General features: G+C 40.9%; 1 protein-coding gene across 1 annotated transcript in view; it reads left to right on the top strand.

Annotated features, from left to right (window-relative positions):
- DMD (dystrophin) overlaps positions 1-23,434 on the top strand; it is a 2,221,918-nt gene that overhangs the window by 216,331 nt on the left and 1,982,153 nt on the right. The window contains exons 2-4 of the mRNA XM_019523954.1: positions 12,737-12,829; positions 14,269-14,346; positions 20,024-20,116. The gene's annotated coding sequence lies outside the window, so the exon portion shown is untranslated. The remainder of the gene's footprint in view (positions 1-12,736; positions 12,830-14,268; positions 14,347-20,023; positions 20,117-23,434) is intronic.

Here is a 23,434-nt window from a genome sequence, read left to right as displayed (position 1 = left end):
ATGCCCAAAACAATAACTTTTGATGCTGCAATAATAATCTGGCATCAGTCAGGGGAAAATGTCAGTAAGTTTCTCAGAACTTTTCCATAAAACTAAACAAATTGTAAATGAATATGTCAGGACAAGAAATACAGCCTTTAATATATTTAGCAGGGTAAAAGCAAGTATTAATAATCCCTCTTTATTAAAACTGACTTGAACTGAAAGATCTGTTGTGATCAGCTGTGCTGCTTTTCCTTATTGTTTTAGAGAGTAAGTCATCAAATGTTTTGACTGAAAGAAAAGCCTGATTAGTTGAAGGTCCTAGTTGGGTTAATACTCCCTTGGCATTCTTTGGCCAATCCTTTATAAATGTCTTGTTCCTTCTAAATGTGTCTGTCTTCCCTTTACTGGCGCCCATTCATCAAAGCAGCAAAGCATGTTTGATCTGAAACTTAAACGTATTTTGAAAGTTTTTCAGGATTCTGACCTTAATTTTAGTAGTTTCCTGAAACAAACCTACTTTTCTATCTTTAATAATAAATAGTGTTCAGTTTCTCCCTGGGCATTTCTTGGACCATGTCACATTCTTCTTTTTAGTGTTCAATGTTTGCTGACCTTTCCTTTTTCTGTTCATTCCCCTAGAACACTCCACGTAGTAGAAGTTAGAAAATGCCCTAGATGAGCTGATAATATAGTAGGCAGCTAATAAACTACATACATAGAAAATCATAACTTCACTGTAATGATCCACTTAACCAGTATACTCTGTCCCAGAATGGAGAGTATAATTTAAATGCATACCTGTCTGCAATGAAAGGCTGCAAGTCAGATTTTTTTCCCCTCAATTTAGGGTTTGCTTCTGCCTCAAACCTAATTAGTCATCTTTTTTTTAAAGGAATGGTGTAAGAATTACAGTATATGCAACCTTTATTTTATAAATCAAGAAAAATAATATGTATGCTAGATGAATTTAGAAAATAGTAGCAGTCTTACTTAATCCGTTGGTTTTTTTCCAATATTGAAGAGTTATCTAAAAGACCCAGATCCTGTATTTATGTGAATGATTGAGCATCTTGATTTTTATATAAAAACAAAAGTAAGTTTCTAGCTCTAAAGACTGCAAGGAAATGCTTGAAAAAGTAACTGAGTGCAGGTAAAGTTCATAAACCAATAGGAAACCACAGTTTTTAGGAAACTGAGTTTATTTCCTAATTTTAAATCACTCTCAGGATTTTTGAAGGTTTGAATTTGTAATAGAGTAATAAGTAGGAGGGATGAAAATGTAAGTCAAACTCATTGCAGCTTCCCTGGATGGAATCCTTTTTCCATTTTGGTTTTGTTTGGACACTAGCACTGACGCTGAGGATGGCGGTGGTGGGAGCAAAATAGTTTAGGTATGTGAACACTGCCTCCACACTGCTCTCAAGATTGCTGCCCTGTGAACTTGCTTCTGGACTGCAGGTTAAAAACCTGGACCATAGACAGTGAGGACGTTCTGTGTCTACCTGTCAAATACCATTTTCAAAGGATGGAGGTATGCAGATCTTGAAAAAAAGCAGCAAGGAGCATTCACATCATTTCAGTTCCAAGTTTGAGTATACAGATTAGGAGTGGCCAGGCAGGGCCCCATAATAATTTGGTAATAATTATTTTACCAAAAATAATGTGGTAGCACTGTGACGTGGTTGTAGGCGTATGCTTAGTATCTTAGGGTTTGTAAGATAATAATATGTAGCCAGAAATTCACTTGTAATTTCTGAAATATTTGCCTATCACCATTCTGTTTTCTCTGTTGCACCCCTTTCTCACTTCGTTTGCCTGGTTTTTATGCTGTTTGAGGCAAGACTGTGTCCCCCTCTATATTTAGAAAGTAACTAGTACATTTTAGATAGTACAGCAATCTTATAATAATAATAATAGTTTCTTATTTTATTTTCTGGAGTATGTAACTGTAATTACATTAATTCTTCAAGTGCTCTAACTGTGCTTCACTCACATATAATACTTAGGGAGAAGAGACAATCTCAAGTGACCATGTCTTCCTGTAAATATTAATCGTATATGACCTTGCAATTGTAAGACATAGCCATAATCAGTCAGTCAGGGCATATGCACCTTCTCTTCTAAGATGCAAGAGATCAGTGTTTGAGATTTCCAGTTAGCATTCACACTCTTAAGAATTTTCATGGTAGTTGAAGGTTTAATTCCACCCGTAACAGCACAAAAATCTTATCTGCCTCTGCATCACACCTTTGTGGCTGCTATTTTTTTTTTTAAGGAAAATATCCTTTTGGATTTTCTTCAGCTCTTCTTGTGTCATGTAAAGATTAGTAATCACAGCCAACAGCCATGTCAGCTAAAGCAACAGAATTGCCTGTGTTTTGACCTTTCTTTAACAGGAGGGAGTGCAGGTTAAAACAGCACTTACCTCATTGCAGTATAGAGGGGTTTTTTTTAAGTCCTTAGTTCTTTCCAATCAAAGGAACTAACATTTTGGCGACAGAATTCTGTTTCCTAGGTTTTTGTTTTAAGATGTCGGTGTCATTTCTAGAAAGGCTTGCCTATTTTTCTTATTCATTTCCTTCTTCATTTCAGCCACTGGCTTTCCCTCCCCTTTACCCTTGTCTCTAATTCTCCCTAACTCTCTTTCTCACTACTTTTTTACCCCCTCTCCAAACTCCCCATATTTTTGTGTTAATTGCAGGGAGCACTCTGAAAGCATTATTTCATTGACCATTTGAACCTATATTTTCCTGATAAGGCTCAGCAATAGTAGTACATATTACCTATCATCAGACTGTTTCAGTTTGCTTCAGACTGCTGGTGGAAATACTATTAGGTACAACAACAGACTTGATTTTACCAAATGGACAATTTGTGTTCTCCACTTCCTGAGTCCCCTTCCCCACCCATATTGTCTAAAAACCACATATAATCCTGTACCCAACTGATCATTTATCTATTTTTCAAGTAAAATATAATCTACCACTGATGTAATGAAATGTATATGAAAAGCATAGTGAATTTGTCTGAATACTTTTTCCCCCCCATAATTAAAGGTAGTACTTTCCTTCCTCATAATTAAAAGTAGTACTTTTCTTCCTACAGTCCAAGGCCCCTTTTTATGCATAGCTTTTCTTCAAATGAAATTTAGATTAAAGTGCCTGTTATTCAGTACAGTGATTTTCCTTCTTTTTTTTTTTTTAATCCTGCTCAGGTTTCACATAGCTTAATGTACACTTTTCCAATGACCTTGAAAACACAGCATATCTCTTTGCCACCTCTCTAAATCCTTTGTTTCTCAAGACTTATTGCAATGTCGATCCACTGAAGACTTTCAATCTGTTTGCCAAAGAAGACTTAATTACCCTACTGCTAGAGAAATACCAAGCTTCTCTGGGTTAGGGATCAGGCACATACAGCAACATAACAAATCTTTTGTGATTTTTAGTTCCTGACTAATAGAAGGTTGCTTTCAAATCCCCTCAAAAATCAATGGCAACTTTTGTTTTAAGTAGTATTTGTCCTGCATTTGTAATTAAAATGTCCTGCTGGGGACATTGCCATGCTGTGTTTCTATTTCCTTTCTGAAATCTTTCCAGAAAAGATACTGACCGAGCAAATATCTGTATTTGTCATGTAGAATTTCTTGACTGTTCAAACAAATTTAAAAAAAAAATATTTTATGAAAAGTTAGAATGATAAAAAGGAAGAGGCACAGACATTTCTATATGTCACTTGCAGTGTTTCTATATGTCACAGGTTACAAAGCAGTATAATTATATTCAAAATTAATGTATTCAGTTTCCAAAATGTCATTATTCACTTTTTCTCAGAATGTTGCATTTAAACATCATAGACTAGATACATGCAAAGGGTTTACATGAGGCCTGTGGTTCACTTAAGCATTCCAAACAATGCTTTAGTGGGACTTGAGAGGTCTATAGGCCTTATGCTGTCACTACTGCAGAGATTTTGTCCAGCCATATTAAGCCATAAGGGGAAAAGAAGGTAACCACTACTTCTGCATCATATTTCCCTGGCTTTTTAAGTATACTAAAAACACTGCTCAGGAAAAAAGAGTATGCAGTGTTCTATTCTGTTAGCTATTCTCTTGTATATTTTGCTCTAGAAAATCACTTAAGCATGGGACTTTGTATCTAATGTGATTGACGGCTGTCTAAATAGGGGAATATTTAGTGGTTGGGAGGTGCTATTATTTTTGCATATAGTGTTGGTGACACCAGTGCTGGAATACCATGTTCACAACTATTGCCCACATGTTAAAAACTATGATTTGAAAAGTAGAGAGGTTCCTGGAAAGAGCTGGGGGGAGGGGGAGTGGAAACTATAATGGGAGAGGAAAAGCATTAAAAAAAAAGATGACATGGTAGGGGACCTACAGATCAGTGGTCACCCGGGAGACAGTGACCACCAAATAATAGAATTCACCATAAGGCGTACAGTGGGAAAGGTAACTAGTAGTGTGGAAGTGCTTGACTTTAGGAAGGCTGACTTCAGTGAGCTCAGGCGTTTAGTCAATGACGCACTGCAGGGTAAGAGATTTGGTGACATGGGAGCCCAAGAAGGGTGTCTGTGCCTTAAGGAAGTGATCTTTCGGGTACAGAGGGAGATAATCCCAGTGCATGGGAAAAGGGGGAAAGGGGCCAAGAGACTTCCTTGGCTAACCAGAGAAATCCCGAGCAGCCTAAGGGCAAAAAGTGGGGCATATAAGCCATGGAAATAGGGAGAAATTACTAAAGAGGAGTATGCCTCCTCAGCTCGTAGTTGTAGGGAGGCAGTTAGAAAGTCCAAAGCTACCATGGAGCTGAGGATGGCATCCCAAGTTAAGGATAACAAAAAATTGTTTTTCAGATATATAGGGAGTAAAAGGAAGGCCCAGGGTGGTATAGGACCACTACTGAACAGGCAAAAGCAATTGGTGACAGACAGGGGGGACAAAGCTGAACTTCTCAATGAGTTATTTGCCCCAGTGTTCCTAAACGAGGGGCAAAACAAGTCTCACAGTGGGTTCATAGAGAGACAATAGCTGGGTACCAGACTACCAAGCATTGACCCTGAGATGGTGCAGAGTCACTTGGAAGGACTGGATGTGTTTAAGTCGGCAGGACCGTATGAGCTCCATCCGAGGGTACTGAAGGCACTGGCTGATGTCATTGCACAGCCACTGGCAAGAATATTTGAGCACTTGTGGCGCATGGGCCAGGTCCCAAAGGACTGGAAAAGGACCAATGTAGTTCCTATTTTCCAGAAGTGGAGGAAGGGGGATCCAGGCAACTATAGGCCAGTCAGTCTCACCTCCATCTCTGGTAAAGTCTTTGAAAAGATTATTAAGGCTCACATATGTGAGAGCCCAGCAGGAAAAATTATGCTGAGGGGAAACCAGCATGGGTTCATATCAGGTAGATCATGCCTAACTAATCTAATCTCTTTTTATGACCAGGTTACAGAGTACCTGGATGCAGGAGTAGGGGTAGATATTGTTTACTTAGACTTCAGGAAGGCCTTCGATATGGTATCCCACCCTTTACTGGTGAACAAATTAAGAGGCTGTGACTTGGATGATTACACAGTCCAGTGGGTGACAAATTGGCTAGAGGGTCTTACCCAGAGAGTGGTGGTGGATGGGTCGGTATCAACCTGGAAGGACATGGGCAGTAGGGTCCTGCAGGACTCAGTTCTTGGACTGATAGTCTTCAATGTCTTCATCAGTGACTTGGACGAGGGAGCGAAGTGTATTCTGTTCAAGTTTGTGGATGATACAAAACTGTGGAGAGAAGTGGACACACCGGAGGGCAGGAAACAACTACAGGCAGATGTGGACAGGTTGGACAAATGGACAGAAAACAATAGAATGCAATTTGACAAGGAGAAATGCAAAGTGCTGCACCTAGGGAGGAAAAATGTCCAGCACACCTACTGCCTAGGAAATGACCTGCTCGTTAGCACAGAAACAGAAAGGGATCCAGGAGTCCTAGTCAACTGTAAGATGAACCTAAGTTGTCAGTGTGATGAAGTCATCAGCAAAGCTAACGGCACTTTATCATGCATCAGCAGATGCATGACAAACAGAACCAAGGAGGTGATACTTCCCCTCTATCGGGCACTGGTCAGACTGCAGTTGGAGTACTGCGTTCAGTTTTGGGCGCCACACTTTAAGAGGGATGTGGATAACCTGGAGAGAGTCCAAAGAAGGGCCACTCATATGGTTAAGGGCTTGCAGGTCAAGCCCTACGAGGAAAGACTAGGACACCTGGACCTTTTCAGCCTCTGCAAGAGATGGTTGAGAGGTGACCTTGTGGCTGCCTATAAATTCATCATGGGGGCGCAGAAGGGAATTGGTGAGGCTCTACTCACCAAGGCACCCTGGGGGTTACAAGAAATAATGGCCATAAGCTAGCAGAGAGCAGATTTAGACTGGACATTAGGAAGAACTTCTTCACAGTTAGAGTGGCCAAAATCTGGAACGGGCTCCCAAGGGAAGTGATGCTGTCCCCTACTCTGGGGGTCTTCAAGAGGAGGTTTGACAGGCATCTGGCTGGGGTCATCTGAACCCAGCACACTTTTCTGCCTATGCAGGGGTCAGACTCGATGATCTATTGAGGTCCCTTCTGACCCTAACATCTATGAATCTATAAGACTGATATTCATAAGTAGAGACAGTCAAAACATGCTGATGTTTTTTACTTAAAAAGTTTCACTGGAAGCATTAAAAAAAAATCCAGAACCTGGAAGACCTGATATGAGGTGCCCTAGGCAGACCCTTTGGACTGAACCCTGAGGTGTAGTCCACCATCTAAGGGCTTCTACATTTCTACATTGCCTAGCTCTGACAGCAGGTAGTGGAATGGGTCTCCTGAGCTATTTTATCCAGTTCCCTTGCATTCATAGGCAGTTGGTAACGAACGGAGTCCCCCAAATGTCCACTTCAAACTCTCACCCACAACCACAAGGAACAATATCTGAAATATCATAAACATCCCATGCCGCAGCTAAAAGCAGTGGTGACAGAGGCACTGCCTGTGCCTTGCCACTTCAATGACTGGGAAGATATCAGTTAATTAATGCTCAGGTGGTTTATTGCTGCTTCAAAACTTCATTCCTGTGATAGTTAGAAATTAGCTGGGTACCAATCAAAATGTATCCATCAGTGATTTGTAGTCATTTAGCTTTGTGTCTGTTGTTTTTCAGCCTAAAAAGCTCTTTACCTTCTCTAACATTCACCTACATGCATAGTTATAAAAAGGTATCATATCCCCTCTCCCTTTTGGGTTCTCTAAACTCAACAAGACAAACTTCTTTAATTTTCCATAAAGAAAGGTTTCTGTTTCATCTCTCTGAAATCCCTGGCTTAAACTGGATCTTGAGTCCTAAATTCACAGCAAATAGGTTTTCCAAATTGGAAAAAAAAAACCCTAACTGGAATGTTAGCTGCAGGAGGGAAGACAGCAAGGGAGCAACTGCAGCCTAGGTGCAGTAAACTGCCTGTTAAACTAAGGGAGCATGACTGCAACCAGTCATCCGACTGGAAGCGGAGGAGCCCAGGAGAGATGAGCCTGAAGAAGAGGAGTAGTGTGGCCCTGAACTCTGCATGGGGACGAGCTCCTGCCAGCGCAGGCAGGCAAGGGGTGGAAGCTGCAAGCCAGAACAGGGTCTCCAGGGATTCAAAGAGGGCTGGCAACTGGGGAAGAGGCTTTTGCAGCAGCCTGGCTATTTAAAGCATTAAGCTGGCATAGTTTTATCGGAGCCAGAGGTAGTAGCTGGAGGGGAGGACAGGAGGCCACACTGGGGTTTCTGGGAGGACACTCAGCATCAGGCAGCTTATTCTTGGTCAGGGACCAGAGGTCTGAGGAAGCAAGCAGCACAACCCTGGGTCAGAAACCAGAGGAGTCAGGGTGGAGACAGTGAGGGCAGCCCCGCCTGGGGTCAGGGATGTTGTTGGTTGGAAGAGTGCATGAAAAAGGACCCAAAAAGGGCAGGACTAAGGCCAAGGACCTGGAAGCTGAGGTCTAGGGGAGCGGATCATGGCTCCCAGGTCTGGAAGGTGGTCCTCATCCTCTGCGCCAGGCTGCTCTCTCACCTGCAGTGGGCTTCGGTGGGGGGTCGCTGTCCGCTGGAACGGGGCTCTGTTATGCAGGGCTTCTGGGGCCTCTGGCTTGGCCCTGTTGGCTAGCTCAGTAGCCCGAGCACCGTCTGGCTATTTGGACTCAACCTTTTGCTATGGGTCAGAGGCCTGGGCTGCCTCATGCAGTACCAGGCTTGATCCACTCCTGGACCCTCCATGCAGTGCCTCCTGTACTGAGCTCCCAGCCTCGTTTCAGGGGTTGAGGACCTGAGTTGCCCAAGTGCTCCAAACGTCCTACTCTGTGCACTGTGTCTCTGGCCACACACCAGAGGTTGCAGACCCGAGCTGCCTCACGCAGCTCCCAGGGGCTGGATGCTGAGAACCTAGCTTCTGGAGCCATCTACTGTTCCCCGCTGATGGAAGTCTTCAGGGGCACTTCTGGGCTACTGCTTCACCCTAGTGAGCAGCTCTCCTCAGCTCTTCTAAGCCCCTTTCTTCTCTCTCTCCCAGACGTGCTTCCCTCATACTGGGCATGCAGCTCCTTTTATATGCTCCAGGGCTCCACCCCTGAAGTCTTCTGTACCTGAGTGTTGCAGTCTTCAATCAGACCCGCGGGGGGCGGGACTCCTCCCCCTCCTCTCAGGAAAGGGGCGTGACTGATCTCCTGGCTGCCTCCTGATTGGGGGGGTGAGCTCCACCAATTAAAAAAGCAAGATTTCAAGCCTGGGACTCACCCCAAGCTCCAAAAGGCAAGCCTGATACATATATATTGATCGTCTTTTGATTCCATTTTGAACCAGAAGCATCAATGATGAGGTTAGGACTGATATTTGCTATCTATCCTGAAATGGAGTGTTTGGTTTCCTGTCCTTCTTGTTCTTTGTGTATGTCTCCTAGTACCCTGGAAAGCAAGAAGAATATCACTCACCTCACCTTAGTGTAAACACCCCATCAGCCTCCCCTCCCCCACACCGGCCCAGATCAGTACCACTGCTACCCCCTGCCCTACCCAGCACCCTGGATCTCCTCTTACTTCACCTCACTTACTAGTGGCTGCCCATGTGTTCTGTCCCAGAGGAGCAGGCCAGGAAGGGTTAAACTGCTTGCCTGGGCACCATGGCTGCTGCTCTGTGCACCAGAAGAGCAGCAGCCAACTTCCAGGCAGGCAAGTTAGCCCTTCTCTGCCTGCTCCTAGACAGCATGGGCATCCAAGTAATGCCGTGATGGGGATGGGGCTCACAGCATATTCGTGCAGCTCACAGCATGAGGTGCAATAGGGCCCTTATAAGTTGGGACACTCTCTCATTTCCTAAATCCCTTTGATCATTGCTTGGCCTTTCAAAATTTACCGGGATTTTGACATTTCCACATATGGCTCTATGGCAACGCTCTGTCTCAAAGACCAACCAATAGGAAGTCATTTTAGTGGAATGATAATATAAAGGTACAAAATCTCTCCAAAGGAATACCAAAAGAAGGCTGCATCTTCCAAAGTGATTTACAACATAAGGATAAGCACAAAAAAACAGTATGTTGTAATATCCCTGCAAGCAGAGAATGTCTTTTCATTCTTTAGCAGTAGTCACTTTCTTTGCAGATTGTTTTCCTTCTGTGTGCTTTTTTTGTCAAAATGACATGACATTCTGTCTTCATTTACTGACATATTTTAGCAAAAATGGACCCTGACAGTGTCATGGTAAACCTTGTCTCCTTAAGAGTTTCAATGAGTACGCTGTGATAGATGTTAATTCAACAACTGTCCTTAAGCACTGATTTTGTGACTGTGTGATATTTCTTCTTCTATAAAATCTGATTTTGCTCATTACCTTCACTCCACATTTTGTTACTTAACTCTGTCTTTTAGTCTGTTGGCTTAATGATTATGCTTACTAGGGAAAAAAGGGGAAAAAACCCTGTTCTGTGTGACTAGGAGCTCTAGTCTTGCAAGCAATCAGTACCATTGTCGCTGTTCGGATCTTACCTACATGATAACTGGAATCAAAATGATTCCTTTCCTTTTTCAAGTCTTTATGACAAAGTATTTAGTAGAATTTGCAGATTTGTTGAAATCTGACAGGACTACACCCTGACTGCTTCTGCCATGGCCTCAAACTTGTGACTTCTAGGCTGCCAACCATGAGCTGTAGTACCCATGTTGCCCCATCCCCCATCAAAATGATTACATTGCTTGTAAATTACAACTTTAGTTAGTTTGAACGTCTGGATTTTGCACTAGAAGTTTCAATATCAATAGTCATTTTATTTTTTGCAAATTAAATATTTTTCAGAAGTCTTGTTTGTGAGAACCCCAATTCATTTCAACCTTTAAAGACATGGTCTGACCTAAAGAAGTTTGATTTCTAGCTTTGGCATCACATGGGCTTGAACTCAACTGAAATGCAAAATATGTCACAGTATAATGGCATAAACATGCCAGATGAGTGTATCCTGTTTCCCAGGATCCTACCCTAGGGAAGGGGTGTCAAACTCACCTAGGGGTTGGATCCAGGCCCTGGGACTCCTTGCAGGTCAGATCCAACCCAGAGTACGAGGGGAGTCTAGTAGGGGTAGGGGCAATGCAGGATCCAGCTGGGACCAGAGCAGCGCAAGGTCTGGCAGTCAGTAGGAGCTGAGGCAGTGACAGGAGGATGGGGGTGGCAGTGAACTCGGCTCACTGCTGATGGCCATGCTCAATGGGGCCAAAGGACCCAAATACAAGTGCTTTTCAGCAGCACAGAGCCCTTCAGCCAGCCTACGGGTTTGCCACTTCTCAGTCTGCCTTCCTGTGTAGGTAGACTCACAGCTCTGTGACCAGCTTCCCCCAATCAACCACCCTCTGCACTGCCTTGTAGCCAAGCCAGCTTCTTTTGCAGACTGTGCTCTATGTTATCTTGTAGCCACTTTTTTCTACTGCCTGGATCTGCTCTAAGTGGAGTAGGTTACTCAGTTGCCTAATTTCAGCAGCCCACTCAACTCTGCCACTGCTACTCTTTAATCCTCTGCCTGGAGCCCAGCCCTCATAAGCCATTCCTTTTTCTATCTCATTCCAGATAAGTGGCCTGCAGATTTCCTGTAGCTTCGCAGCTACTGATTTTCCTTTTTAGACGCTGATTCCATTGCTGGTCCTCAGTCAGCTGTCCTTTTCTTCCTTTTATTAACAGGAGGTTAGGGTCCCCTGTCACACTAACCAACAACTAACAATGAGGAGCAAGGCATCATCCTGAGTATTTGTTTTGATTCATCCTACAGACCCTGGGTTCATCTCATCACTGTCTGATATCTGGTACTCAAAAGGAATACCAAAAGCATGTAACGAATGCCCATGCTAATTTATACAGTGTTATTCAGCACAGCATAAACAGCATGTAGGTTTTTCATGGTCCCAGCAAATGATTATCTGATGTCCTATCATAAATTATGAAAATCCTCGTCCTATTACTGTAAAACATTTTACCAAAGATTATAGTCATGCTGGGTACAATGCAGGAAACAGGGATGATTAACCATTATTTGTTAAACAGAAAATCCACCAAAGGTTGAAAGGAGTAAGCAAAATCTATGAATCTGTTCAGAATCATTTGACAAACTTGACAGCCAGACAAATGGCAGCATATGTATTCTTTGCCCATGCTGGTGTTAGAGCTTCAGAAGACTTTTGAATGAGCAGCATTAAGCATTAGGGCTGGCCCAAAAAAAAATATTTTGAGGTTTTGTGGTGGATTCTCAGGGTACAAAATTTGCTCTGTTTCTATAAAAGGAAAATTTTTGCTTTTTTGAAGGGAAAAATATGGAGACTGGAGGGGATGGTGGAGTTGAAGAAAGAGAATGTCCTGGATGGGGCAGGATCCCAGTGGTTGGTGCAATATTCATAAATATTGATTTGGACAGAGGCAGACAGACATAGGAAATAATTTAATGGAGCCAGGGATCTCTCAATTCCATTCTGAATCTGAGAAACCATCACTGGTCAGGCCGCAGCTGGTTCTGGGTGCCGCACTTCAAGAGGCATGTGGACAGCATTGAGAGGATCCAGAGGAGGGCCACCCGCATGGTCCAAGGACAGCAGGGCAGGCCCTATGAGGAGAGGCTACAGGACTGAACCTGTTCAGCCTTTGCAAGAGAAGGCTGAGGGGGGACCTGGTGGCCGTCTATAAACTTACTAGGGGGGACTAGGGTTTGGGAGAGACCTTGTTCCCCCTAGCGCCCCCAGGGGTAACAAGAAATAATGGCCATAAGCTGCTAGAGAGTAGGTTTAGACAAGCCATTAGAAGGCACTACTTCACAGTCAGGGCGGCTAGGATCTGGAACTGACTTCCAAGGGAAGTGGTGCTGGCTCCTACCCTGGAGGTCTTTAAGAGGAGGCTCGATGTTTACCTGGCTGGGGTCAGCTTTCTCTCCTGCCCAGGGCAGGGGGTTGGACTAGAAGATCTACAAGGTCTCTTCTGACCCTACATCTATCTATGAAACTATGAATCACATTGAATTAGCTTTTTTCCAAAGAAGAAGAATTTCTTCAATATAAGACATTTCATTTTGAATCTTTAAGTGGCACAGCTACTTTCCAGTTTGCTGGTTGTGAGTTCACGCTGTGACATGACGATATTATGTCACGTTGGCATTTTTATCCTTCACTGTTCCAATTAACAAGTTGCTATTGTTTCATTTTAGTTTGGGAGACATCATATTGAAGACCTTTTTACTGATTTTCGAGATGGACGAAGACTTCTGGAGCTCCTTGAAGGTCTTACAGGCCAAAAACTCGTATGTGTATATTTACATATTTACAGATCTTGCTAGTGTCAGAGTGATGTTGTAGCCATGATGGTACAAAAATTATGAGAAAAGGATTTTTTAGGGTGATCTCTCTTAATGGACCAACTATGTAACTGGGATAGAGTTAGACAAGCTTTCAAATGCAACACATTCTTCTTTGCATTCAAAAGCTTGTTTAACTACCCAGCTACATACCTGGCCCAATAAAAGAGATAACACTAAGAAATCCTTGCCCCTTGCAGGTCTCACTACACAGTTATTTATAGTTAGCATGATTTATAGTTTATATATAGTACGATTTATTTAAGTTTACAGTACGATTTAAGTCCTTATTCATTAAGTGACACAGGTGCAATGGGAGCCTCCATGAGGTACTGAGCATGTTTAGGTCCCACTGAGAACTGAGGCACCCAGCACCTTTAATTTTGAAAGTCTAAATCAAGCAGGAATGAAAACTGAGTATGAATTTTAGGGAGAAGTTTCCTATTCTACCAGCACTACGTTATGCATACATTGTCGAGTTACATTTAAGAAGCTCAAGGCTTTGCCAACTAAAACAACATGCTTCAAATGTATACATTTGATTTTACAATAAATTAAGAATTACAAAAGCTTTGTTCAACAAATTTGACATTTAATGTCTGTCTTGAGGTCCAAAGTGCCTTGTATTAAAAGGGCGTCAAAACTTACACTTACTGGCCACGCGTACATGAGATGCCCACTGTGTAGTAGCTCATTGCTGCTGTGCAGTTAGTATCACCAGGCAACCTTACAGGAACGCTACTGCACAGTAATGCTGGTTACTGTGCAGTCATTCAGTACTGGTTATGCAAGTACTAAATGACTGCGCAGTAATAACTGCTCAGTCAGCATCTCGTGGAGACATGCCCAATAAGATGTAAATGCTAAATTAATACTGTCTGTTGCATTCCTTTTCACTTTTTGTGAGCTTGAGATTTTTCTCTTAAACTTTCTCACAAATGTAGAAAAACAAGCTGACAGTCTGAGTCAAATTCCAGAGAGGATATACTTGCAAATATTATACATGCTGATGCTTATCTATTTGGTTGTCATGGTAATGTTCCTAAATTGTACCATGGAACTGAAGATTAATCATAATAAAAACAACCCAGATTTATCTGATTCTAATATACATTTCGATGATATGTTCACTGAAAAATGTCAGAAACCAAATTAGCACTCAAACTAAAGATCCGGTTTGTTTCAAAATTATTTTTATTTATTATTATTTATTATTTGGGGGTGTGACTATGTACAGTGAATAATAATATCCTCTTCAATACTGTCATAAACTTGCAAAACACAAATCCTTGGGGATAATGAAATGTTCTCATTACGTACAGCAATATCTCTATATATATTACTCTACATGCTGGGCAGTCAGTGTTATTTTATTTGGTTTACAGGCAAAAGAAAAGGGTTCCACAAGAGTTCATGCTCTGAACAATGTCAACAAAGCACTGCAGGTCTTGCAGAAAAATAACGTAAGTAATCATCTGGATGGGGTCAGAATGTTCTGCAGACAGCATGCTTCATGTTTTGTAAGTGATAGCTCAAACCCTGAATATGTGATACAGTTTCTGCAGCCTCCTTATAATGAAACCAGTATTGGTAAATGGATTCAACTTACCACTGGGTTCTGCTCCAGCATGAGCCATTTGTGATGGATATAATCAAAATGGTTTAACCTCTGCTGCCAAAAACTGTCTGACTAATAAGTATATCCTAAATGCTGTATGGAACTGATCAACAAGCACACATTTTGATTATCTGGTGGTGTTTAAAATAAATTTTGAAATGTTAATTACAATAAAGTGAGGCTATCCATCAGAGTTTCAACTCATGAAATGTCTAGCTTCTGAATATGATTAAACAGAGTCCAAAAAACCTGAGTTTTTCCTTTGGTGAAACAATTTCTAATAAATTTCCTTAGGTGATTGTTGGATAATAACATTAAAGAAGTGAATCAGGTCAAAAAGAACAGTCAGTTCTATTCTGTCAAGATTGAATTTTCAGGCCAATATGCTGCTTATAATGTTGAAGTAAATATTCTCTTAATATCTTCTTCTTACAAGCATTCTAATTGACCAATAACTTTACCAGACACTTTTAGTAGCCACCTAATTATATCACATATCCCCCTCAAGAATAAATTCAGATAAATTATAACTTTCACTTAAACCTAACAGTAAGCTCTGATGGAATAATAATAATGTATTCTCAGCCACATATTATATTGGATTTCTTGATAGGTATAGTAGGTCACTCAATGTGCTTGCATTCAGATGCTGCATAGATTCATTGATTTTATAAATCTAAGGTCATTTTTACCTATCTGTGCATTTGTGCATAAATGAAAGTGACATTACGTGAGAGGTGTAAAGACCTCTTTTATCCATTTAGAAGGTCATATATTTTAAATTGAAAAATATAAAAACAATTTGCCAAATCTATAAAACTATAAGGATCCATTGTGCAATATACAGATGATATATAATTTTGGAAAAAAAATAGTAATCAGACATTCATCTAAATAGATTTTCATTTCATTCATACCTACATCCAGCACGTTGTTAATTCTGTAAACATTTTAAAGTCTCTGTTTAATGGATATTATCAAACTCTATTAGTGTATTGTTTATTCAAATTCTAGCACACAGTTAGCGTGCCTTTGTAATGCATGTAGAAGTTTAGCACATGCCAGTCCAATAGAAAGAAACAATCTTTAGTTAGTTAGTTAGTTAATTAAGAAAATGTACTGACTGTTAAGGTTGTTTACGCCAATTAAAAAATATCCCTATTAATTTCTTAAGGCTTCCTCAGCTCCCATGCACATCACACACTATTTTAAAGTCAAAAGTTCTTGCTACAAAAATACCTTTCCAGAAGTTGTCATTATTTGAGCCCATTTACTCTGCATTGTCACATATAAGTACCTTCCTGAGCTTTGAGAATGTCTCAGAAGCAATGACTGGGGCCACATGAGAGCTATATCATGACACTGAATATTTTGAAAGCAAGATTATAAAGGGATCATGTGGTTTTAACTCCAAACGCCATAGACCTAGAAAACAAGAGGGGATTGTCTTGTGTCTGTGTAAACAGATGGACTATGATAAAGGGTTACAGTAAATGTTATTTATCCTAAACCTTGCTTTTTAAATATCCTTGGAGTTTAAAGTAAAGTGTTATGGAAGGCTGCCTCCCCCTCCTCTTCTATAAGTAGAACTCCTCCTCCTCCTTCTCCTGGTTTAGATGAACATTATTTTTATCTGGCTCGCCCTTCAGCTTTGGCTAGTGGAGAGAGAACTTCCCCTTTTGGTTCATTCTCCCTTAATCACTCTACATTCCCACTTGGTAGGAATTTAATGATCAGACCAATTCCTAGTTAAGTGAGCTGAAGAGCTTTGATTAAACAAGGATTGTTGGACTGGCCTCCCAGAGCAACCCTTAAGCCTAGATGCTAAACTGAGAGAATAGTTCTGTGTAAAATTATGTAAAAATGTCCAGGTCAAAGTCTTACAGATTTCTTAACTGGAAACCTATGAAGGCAAAGCTTAAACTGATTTCACTTCAACCCCAGTAGACAGCATTTTAGGGTCTAAGGCCTTTGTTCACTTTATGACTTGATGGGATCTAATCCACCATCCCAGCAATCATGCTCCCTGCCATGCCACATGTGCATAGCTTCCAACCTATGGTGTCCGTCTTGGATATGCCTCTTCTTGAATGCTTGTGTGTGTCATCTGACAGAATTTGGTCTCTACTGGTATTTTTCTTCTGTGTTACCTGGCTTCTCTGGGTTTGGTCATGTACTGGAACCCTTGCTGTGTAGCAAAGCTCAGAGTAAAACTAAGATTTAACCCTTTATTATTAAGACACAATACATGTGAGTGAATATACGTATAAGTACTGCATTTACTCAAGTACAAGGTACCCCTGAATATGGAACAACCCCCTCCCCAGATTAGATTCTATATTTGGAAAAAATACAAATTTGTTTTAATTTTCCAGGTATAGAATTTAACTATTGGAGGTTTGCCTTGAATTTGTCCCCTTCCTACTGCTACAGCAGGAAAAATAAATTGGGGAGGGACCACATGGCCCACTTGCCCTCTCCCCATTCAACTTCTCCCTGCAGTCCCTTCTCCCCTTTACTGTTAGACCATGCACTCCCTGAACACATGGAAGTGAGGGACAAAATTGAAAATGCTGACTTGGAAATAAACATGCCTCTAGACTTAATTCATTCAGAATAGGTGTATTTTATCTTTTCTGAAACTGCAGTAAGTTTTAGCACAGGTAAACATACTTTTAAGTATGTCTCTGGTCAAATTAGCCAGATCAGTTCCAAATCTTTTGAGTCATTCAAAAACCTTATGTTGCCCTACTACCAGTAAGTATCCTCCACCCTAGACTTTTCAGCCTGGGGCTTCAGATACTTCCAAATCTTTTGGAAGGCATCTTATGTGCAGGCTCAAGCCTGGAACCTTGGTGTTCAGATGGCCCCAAATTTCACTTGCCCTGAGCCATATGGCCACAAGAGCAAGCTTGAGAGGAGTCTCTCGTTTCATAGATGTTAGGGGCTGGAAGAGACCTTACAGATCATCGGGTTCACCCCCTGCACTTGGGCAGGAAAGACTCCTGGGGATTTCCATAAAGTCAGTGTGTAGCTGACATCCTTCCCCTGGAAGCTGGCCAGTGGGAAGCTAACTATGAGGCTGTTGCAGGGAGTCCTGTCCACAAGCAGACAGGGGTGCTCCCTCCACTATACAAAGCCATTTTTAAGCCACCTACTTAGTCAGAGTACTTTCCCCTGCCACCTTCATGGCCCTGGTATTTCCTCTGCCATATAAGTATATATAGTACAAAATATGCATGTTATTAGTCCAAAGCCAAAAGGCTCATGATTTACCATATAGTTCATTGGGCTGGGTCCCAGCAGAATTAACAGCATTTCAAGCCACGGAGACCCCACAGCTCAGCACTGCTCAGTATGCGTTTGTACTCTAGATACCCACCCACAAAGGATCCATGTGCTGACCACCCCCCACTCATGACTGGAACCAGGTTTTCTTGTTATGAGCCCTGGGATCCTCTAAAAATGTATATGCAAATGAGGCACAGGACAACTTGGTCTGGCTGCAACTTACGTAAGGTGGGGGGGCCACATTAGTCGTATACAACAGGCTGAGAGAGGTAGCAAGAGAGGGATTCTGGGTGAACTCTTTGGAGCCCTATTGGTGATGGTTGCCAGACATTTAAGGCTGGTGAAGAACTGGAAATCACTGGAAATGGGAAAGAAAGGCACAGCTCAGTTGTGGGAGTGAAGAAGTTGAAATGTGGCTTCTTAGCCTCTTGAAGGCTGAGATCAAGCATAGTAGCTTCTTAACCTGGCAGGGGAAATACTATCTGTGTCCAAGAAGGCAGTTTTCCTGAACCACCCAGTGGGAGAACTGCTCTTTTGATGTGGTTCAGTACCTGCCAAGGTGCAGCAGCTTTAAGCCCAGTTTATGGAAATGGGAATCTCCTCCCTTGCTTGCTCCAAGCGCCTTATGGCTAAGGGCGAGCAAAACTCTGGGGCATCTGAATGCCAAGCCTCTAGATTTGGGTCTGCATGTAGGATGCCCGCCAAAGGCTTTGGAAACATCTGAAGCCCCAGGTGTGGGTGGAGGATGTTTGCAGGTAGTAGGGCCACTTATGGTTCTGGACTCCTGGATTTGGAATTAGTTTCGGCTAATTTGGCCTCGAATACAAATTATTAAAAAAAAAAATTACTGGAGTGACTTCTGGAAGCAGTTTAATGATAAAAAATGCGTTTAAAGATGTTTCCTTGTATCAGAATGTAACATGAGGAGCTTTTTCCCCATGCTGATTGGAAGAAAAAAACTCATCTTACAATCAGAGATCCTGGTTTTCTCTACTTTAAAAGAAATCCCCAATTTTCAGTTAAAAAACAAACAACAAACCCAAATCCACATTTTTCCATGATTTAAATTAAATGTCACTAATATATATATATATATATATCTATAGTGGTGTTTCATTTAAATCATGGGAAAATGTGGATTTGGGGTTACTTTTTTTTAACCAAAAATTGGGTATTTTTTTAAATCGGAGAAAACCAGGACCCCTACTTATAATTGAATAAATATGGTAGGTGGTTGCCTACAAAAACTTGTTCCTTCCCAAACCAATTAGTCTCTAAAGCTATGTACATGCTCGGAGGTAGGGGGAGGCATTTTAATTTGAGCAGTTTTTAGGCAGCCGCTCTAATTAAAACGCTGCAGTGTCACAAATATTAAGCCCCCATACATTTAAAAGTGTCTGTGGAATGCTTTGTCTAAACTTCATTTGATGAGGTTTACTTAAATTGCCCCACTGCCATTTTTAAATTTGCAGGGGCTTAATACACATAACACTGAGGCAATGCTGCAGTGTTCTAATTAGGGCATGGAGAAGACTCAGTTAATTGAGTCAGCTCTGATGCATTTGAATTGGAATGCCAATGAACATGTGTATAGGAAGCCTAAAGTGCCACAATGCTCTACCTTCTGCATAACATGTACGTGAGAAATCGTCATTCTTCTGACATCCGTGGCAGCATTTTTTATTAATTTTAAAGCAGCCGGGATATCATTCTTTTGTATCTGAATTCACTAAACAAAAGTTGCATACAGTCAGATAAAGAAAGCATTGCAGCTCCCATAGCAATGTTAAAATGATTATGTTGAATATATATTCTTTTTGGGTTTTTTTCCTGCTAAATGAATTAGATTTACTACTACAGGGTTTTTCTTTGTTTTTTTTAATAGAGAAAGTAGCATCATTGAAGTTGTTGGAGTCTTCCTGTGTATATTTCCTTGAATTATGTCATTTAATTATCCCTGATTAACATTTCATTAGCATAAGAGGTGTTATTTTATTTCATTGTTATATTGTTACATTTTCATAGAATTTTAAAGCTGAAGTAATTACAACTTTGTATCATTAACTTTTCTACTTGCTTTTTGGCAGCACATTAATTGTCCTGTTTATCTAACATGTTTTAAATGTTTACTAAATGAAAGACTTATTTTTTATAAGAATAGAAATAAATAAAAGCTTTCTTATGGTAATTGTTAAATCAGTTTAAATTCTTGTTTTGTATTTCTTTAATAGGTTGATTTGGTGAATATTGGAAGCACAGACATAGTGGATGGAAATCATAAATTAACGCTTGGTTTGATCTGGAGTATAATCCTCCACTGGCAGGTGAGTGGTGCTGCTGAATGCCTAAGAGATGTGTATTCACTTATGTGTGTATGTTCCCTAATCCTTTTTCTGTTATTACCCAGCCACAACCTGCAGAGCAAACATAGGCATTTTGAACAAAATAAGGTCATGCACAAAGTGCTTATTTTTTAAATTAGCAAATCTTATGAAGTTTGTTTACATATTATCTGGGACATTAGGAATCGGCAGATTATAAAATAGGTTCTGGAGCATTAAAAGGAGTTCTTCTAATTTTAATTTTACTGTCAGCTGTTGCAAATAAATACATAATATAATTACAAAAAAGCAAAATGAGTAGACAAGCCCACGTGGAAATTATTTTTCCATAGTTGAAAAACAGTGAAAGTTAAAACTTACATATTCTGAGAGGGGCCTGGAGTCTAACAAGGGGTGCCTTCAGTCTGAGAAAGGTTGAGAATAACTGTTTTAGACAAACAAAGATCTTGCAAGGATCTTGAACAGATGTGTTTAGGTAGGTAGCTTAGGATATCTACAGTTTCTAAGCTGCTAGTAAAAACAAAGTCTAGAAAGAGCTTGAGCTTGAATGCTAATTCAGGGTCTATGTGTTCTTCTGAAAAAGGGGTAGAAGTTCAGCCCACAGAGAAAGCAGAAATCAACAAGGGAATGTTGACAGCCTAATGAAGTACAACCAAATTTGATCCAGTGCAACAGGAAACAATAACTATAAGAGTAACATAAAGAAAAACCAAACTAATAATATTGCTCTGCTATAAATGCACACAAACAAATTCCCAAATATGGGAACAGTGGTGCTCTTCTAATGCTAATTCTACTGTGAGTTGTTGCACATGAATACAGTTACAGAAAGCAAAATGTGTATAGCAGCAGTTCCCAATTTGTGGTACACATACCACCAGTGGTACACAGACCACCTGCCAGTGGTGTGCATTAACAGATTTATTATAATTACTTTATGTGACAAAAATTTGCTGGCAGTACCTAAGGTTGTATCCTTTTAAATTGGTGGTGCGCAGTCTGCCAGAGTTTGGGAACCACTGGAGTAGAGGTCTCAAAAAATCTAATACTGATTCACTTCTGTCCTTTAATATGACTCCAGTTTGGTTCAGCAGTGTAAGATTAGTCATTGTTTTGAAGGATTAGAATGTTGAAACTAAAACCCAGGTAATGAGATTGTGAGCATTGGAGTATATGTAAAGGGAAAGACTAGTTGCATCCCTTCTACCGTTAATGCTTGAAATACCATGTTTCAATTAATACACACAGCAGGCAGATATAAACAGCCTTTTGTTCAAATTCGCATATCGTTTCAATCCTCTTTTGAGCTTTATTAGAGAGAGGCTTTACTATTAGTTATAGTTTAATTAATTTTCATGTCTTTCAGTCTTGTCTTATTTTCAGCAGTCTTTTTGTGGTACATAGGTATGTACATGTGACAGTCGTTAGCTGGGAAAATGTAGAAAGGGATTGGGTATGTGAATGTGATCTTTCAGTACCTATACCCTTCTTTATGTTGAGGGAGAAAAAGGAGATAAAAGGAAATATGAAAGAACATAATTACAGAAGGGCTTTAGCATGGGCAGGTCTAGAATTTTGAAAAGTGGGATGCAGATGGTGTTGTGCGTCATCACATAAAATGTAACATATTTTTCTCCAGTTAAAGAGAAACTAGAATATGCTAGGGGTCCTGCTCTGTAATATTCAGTTTAAGATCAAAGCAACAGCAAATAAAACTTTGTTGGAATACAGCTTTCGTAGATTGTATATAAAATTAAAAATACACAACAAACTTAGCAAAAATTGTCAAAAGATACTGTTTTTGCAGTATCTGCAGTCCTGCAGTCATTATATTTAAATGTACATCTCTTATTCAGATTTGCAAAACAAAATATAGCCTTCCTGAGCCTCGTGACAATACATCCACTACTTCACTGTCGGTCATTTTCACACTTGGATTAATGCTCACCTCCGTTAATATTATCACACCTGAGTTAAGGTATTTAGCTAGAACTCAAAAGAGTCTGCAGAGCTGTGAAATAAGAGAGAAAGATTACCAGGAATGGCTCACAGCAAAATTGCAAAAGGAAGGCTAGCTTGATAAATGGAACACCAAGGCCATTAAAAAGGAGGAATGCCTTTAGCAGCTGTGGAGTGAAGAGTTATTAGCAGGAATCAGGTAATGAGCCATTAAGTCAATTGATTCCCTCCGCAGTTCCTGAATAGAAATGCCACTGCCCATCCCAGACAGTTTGTTTTAAAGTTTGAGTAGAGCAGGAAGCAGAAATCAAAGGGCTTTAAACTAATGAATCCAAGCCTGTGCTTACGTTTATACCTTCAAAAGGACTACTCCTTTGTAAAAGGTTAAGCATGTTAGTGTTTGCAGGATAAGGGCCAGAACTGTGAAGAGGGTCTGACGTAAAAGACTTCTGAGGGAGATCCTTAATACCTATTAGGGCTGTGTGAAGCTTCGGTCCCTGATTTGATTTCGTGGAGATTTGGCCCAATTCAGTGGCTGAACCTCTGATTCCAAATTGAATCAGAGGACCCTTTAGTCTCTCCAAATTGAATTGGAACCCTCCAAATTGATTTGGAGAGATGCAGAAAGATTTGGCAATTCACACAGCTTTAGATGTTTTTTCTAAATACCTCTAGGTGCTGCCCTGTGGGGTCAGGCCAAATCTCAGGGTCTCAATATTGCACTGTTAGACAGGAGGGTGTGACACAATTGCGCATATACAAACATACAAGTCAGTTGGGTTCATACACACATGCACACTACCAACTCAGGTACATACACATCCAAACCAGCCTAAGCACATGCATATCTATCACTAATTCAAGCACATACACTGTACACCCCAAAGTTAGACAAAAATCAACTGTCCATACCTGCACGCTCAGTACACATACACAAATCACTAATTTGTCTATCTTGCACACAATGACACACACACACACTCACCAGTTCACGCACATACAACCCACCTACACATACACACAGGTAAGTTCCTAACTTGGATGATACAGTGTGTATGTGTGTGCTTGGGGTACCTGGCATACTTGGGGGAAGGTTAAGGTGACAGAGAGAGAGAGTTACACTGTAGGGAGTGAAAGTTGCCAGAACCAGGATTAGAACTGGTGGACTAGAGAGAAGCTGGCTGAGGAACTGAGGCTTGGGGTTACTTAAGGTCAAGAGGTCCCAGGGTTACTCGAGGTCACTGGTGCAAGGGGAAAAGCCCAGTGGCATGGAGGAGACAGCCAGGAAAGAAACTGAGGAAGAAACCTGGGAGCTTGGGGCTGGAAACTGAGGCAGACAGC

This window comes from Gavialis gangeticus, unplaced genomic scaffold (assembly GCF_001723915.1).
Source record: "Gavialis gangeticus isolate Ggan-Ray unplaced genomic scaffold, GavGan_comp1, whole genome shotgun sequence".
NCBI classification, from domain to species: domain Eukaryota; kingdom Metazoa; phylum Chordata; order Crocodylia; family Gavialidae; genus Gavialis; species Gavialis gangeticus.
The sequence above is the reverse complement of the archived record's forward strand: the minus strand, read 5'-3'. Positions and strand labels throughout refer to the sequence as shown.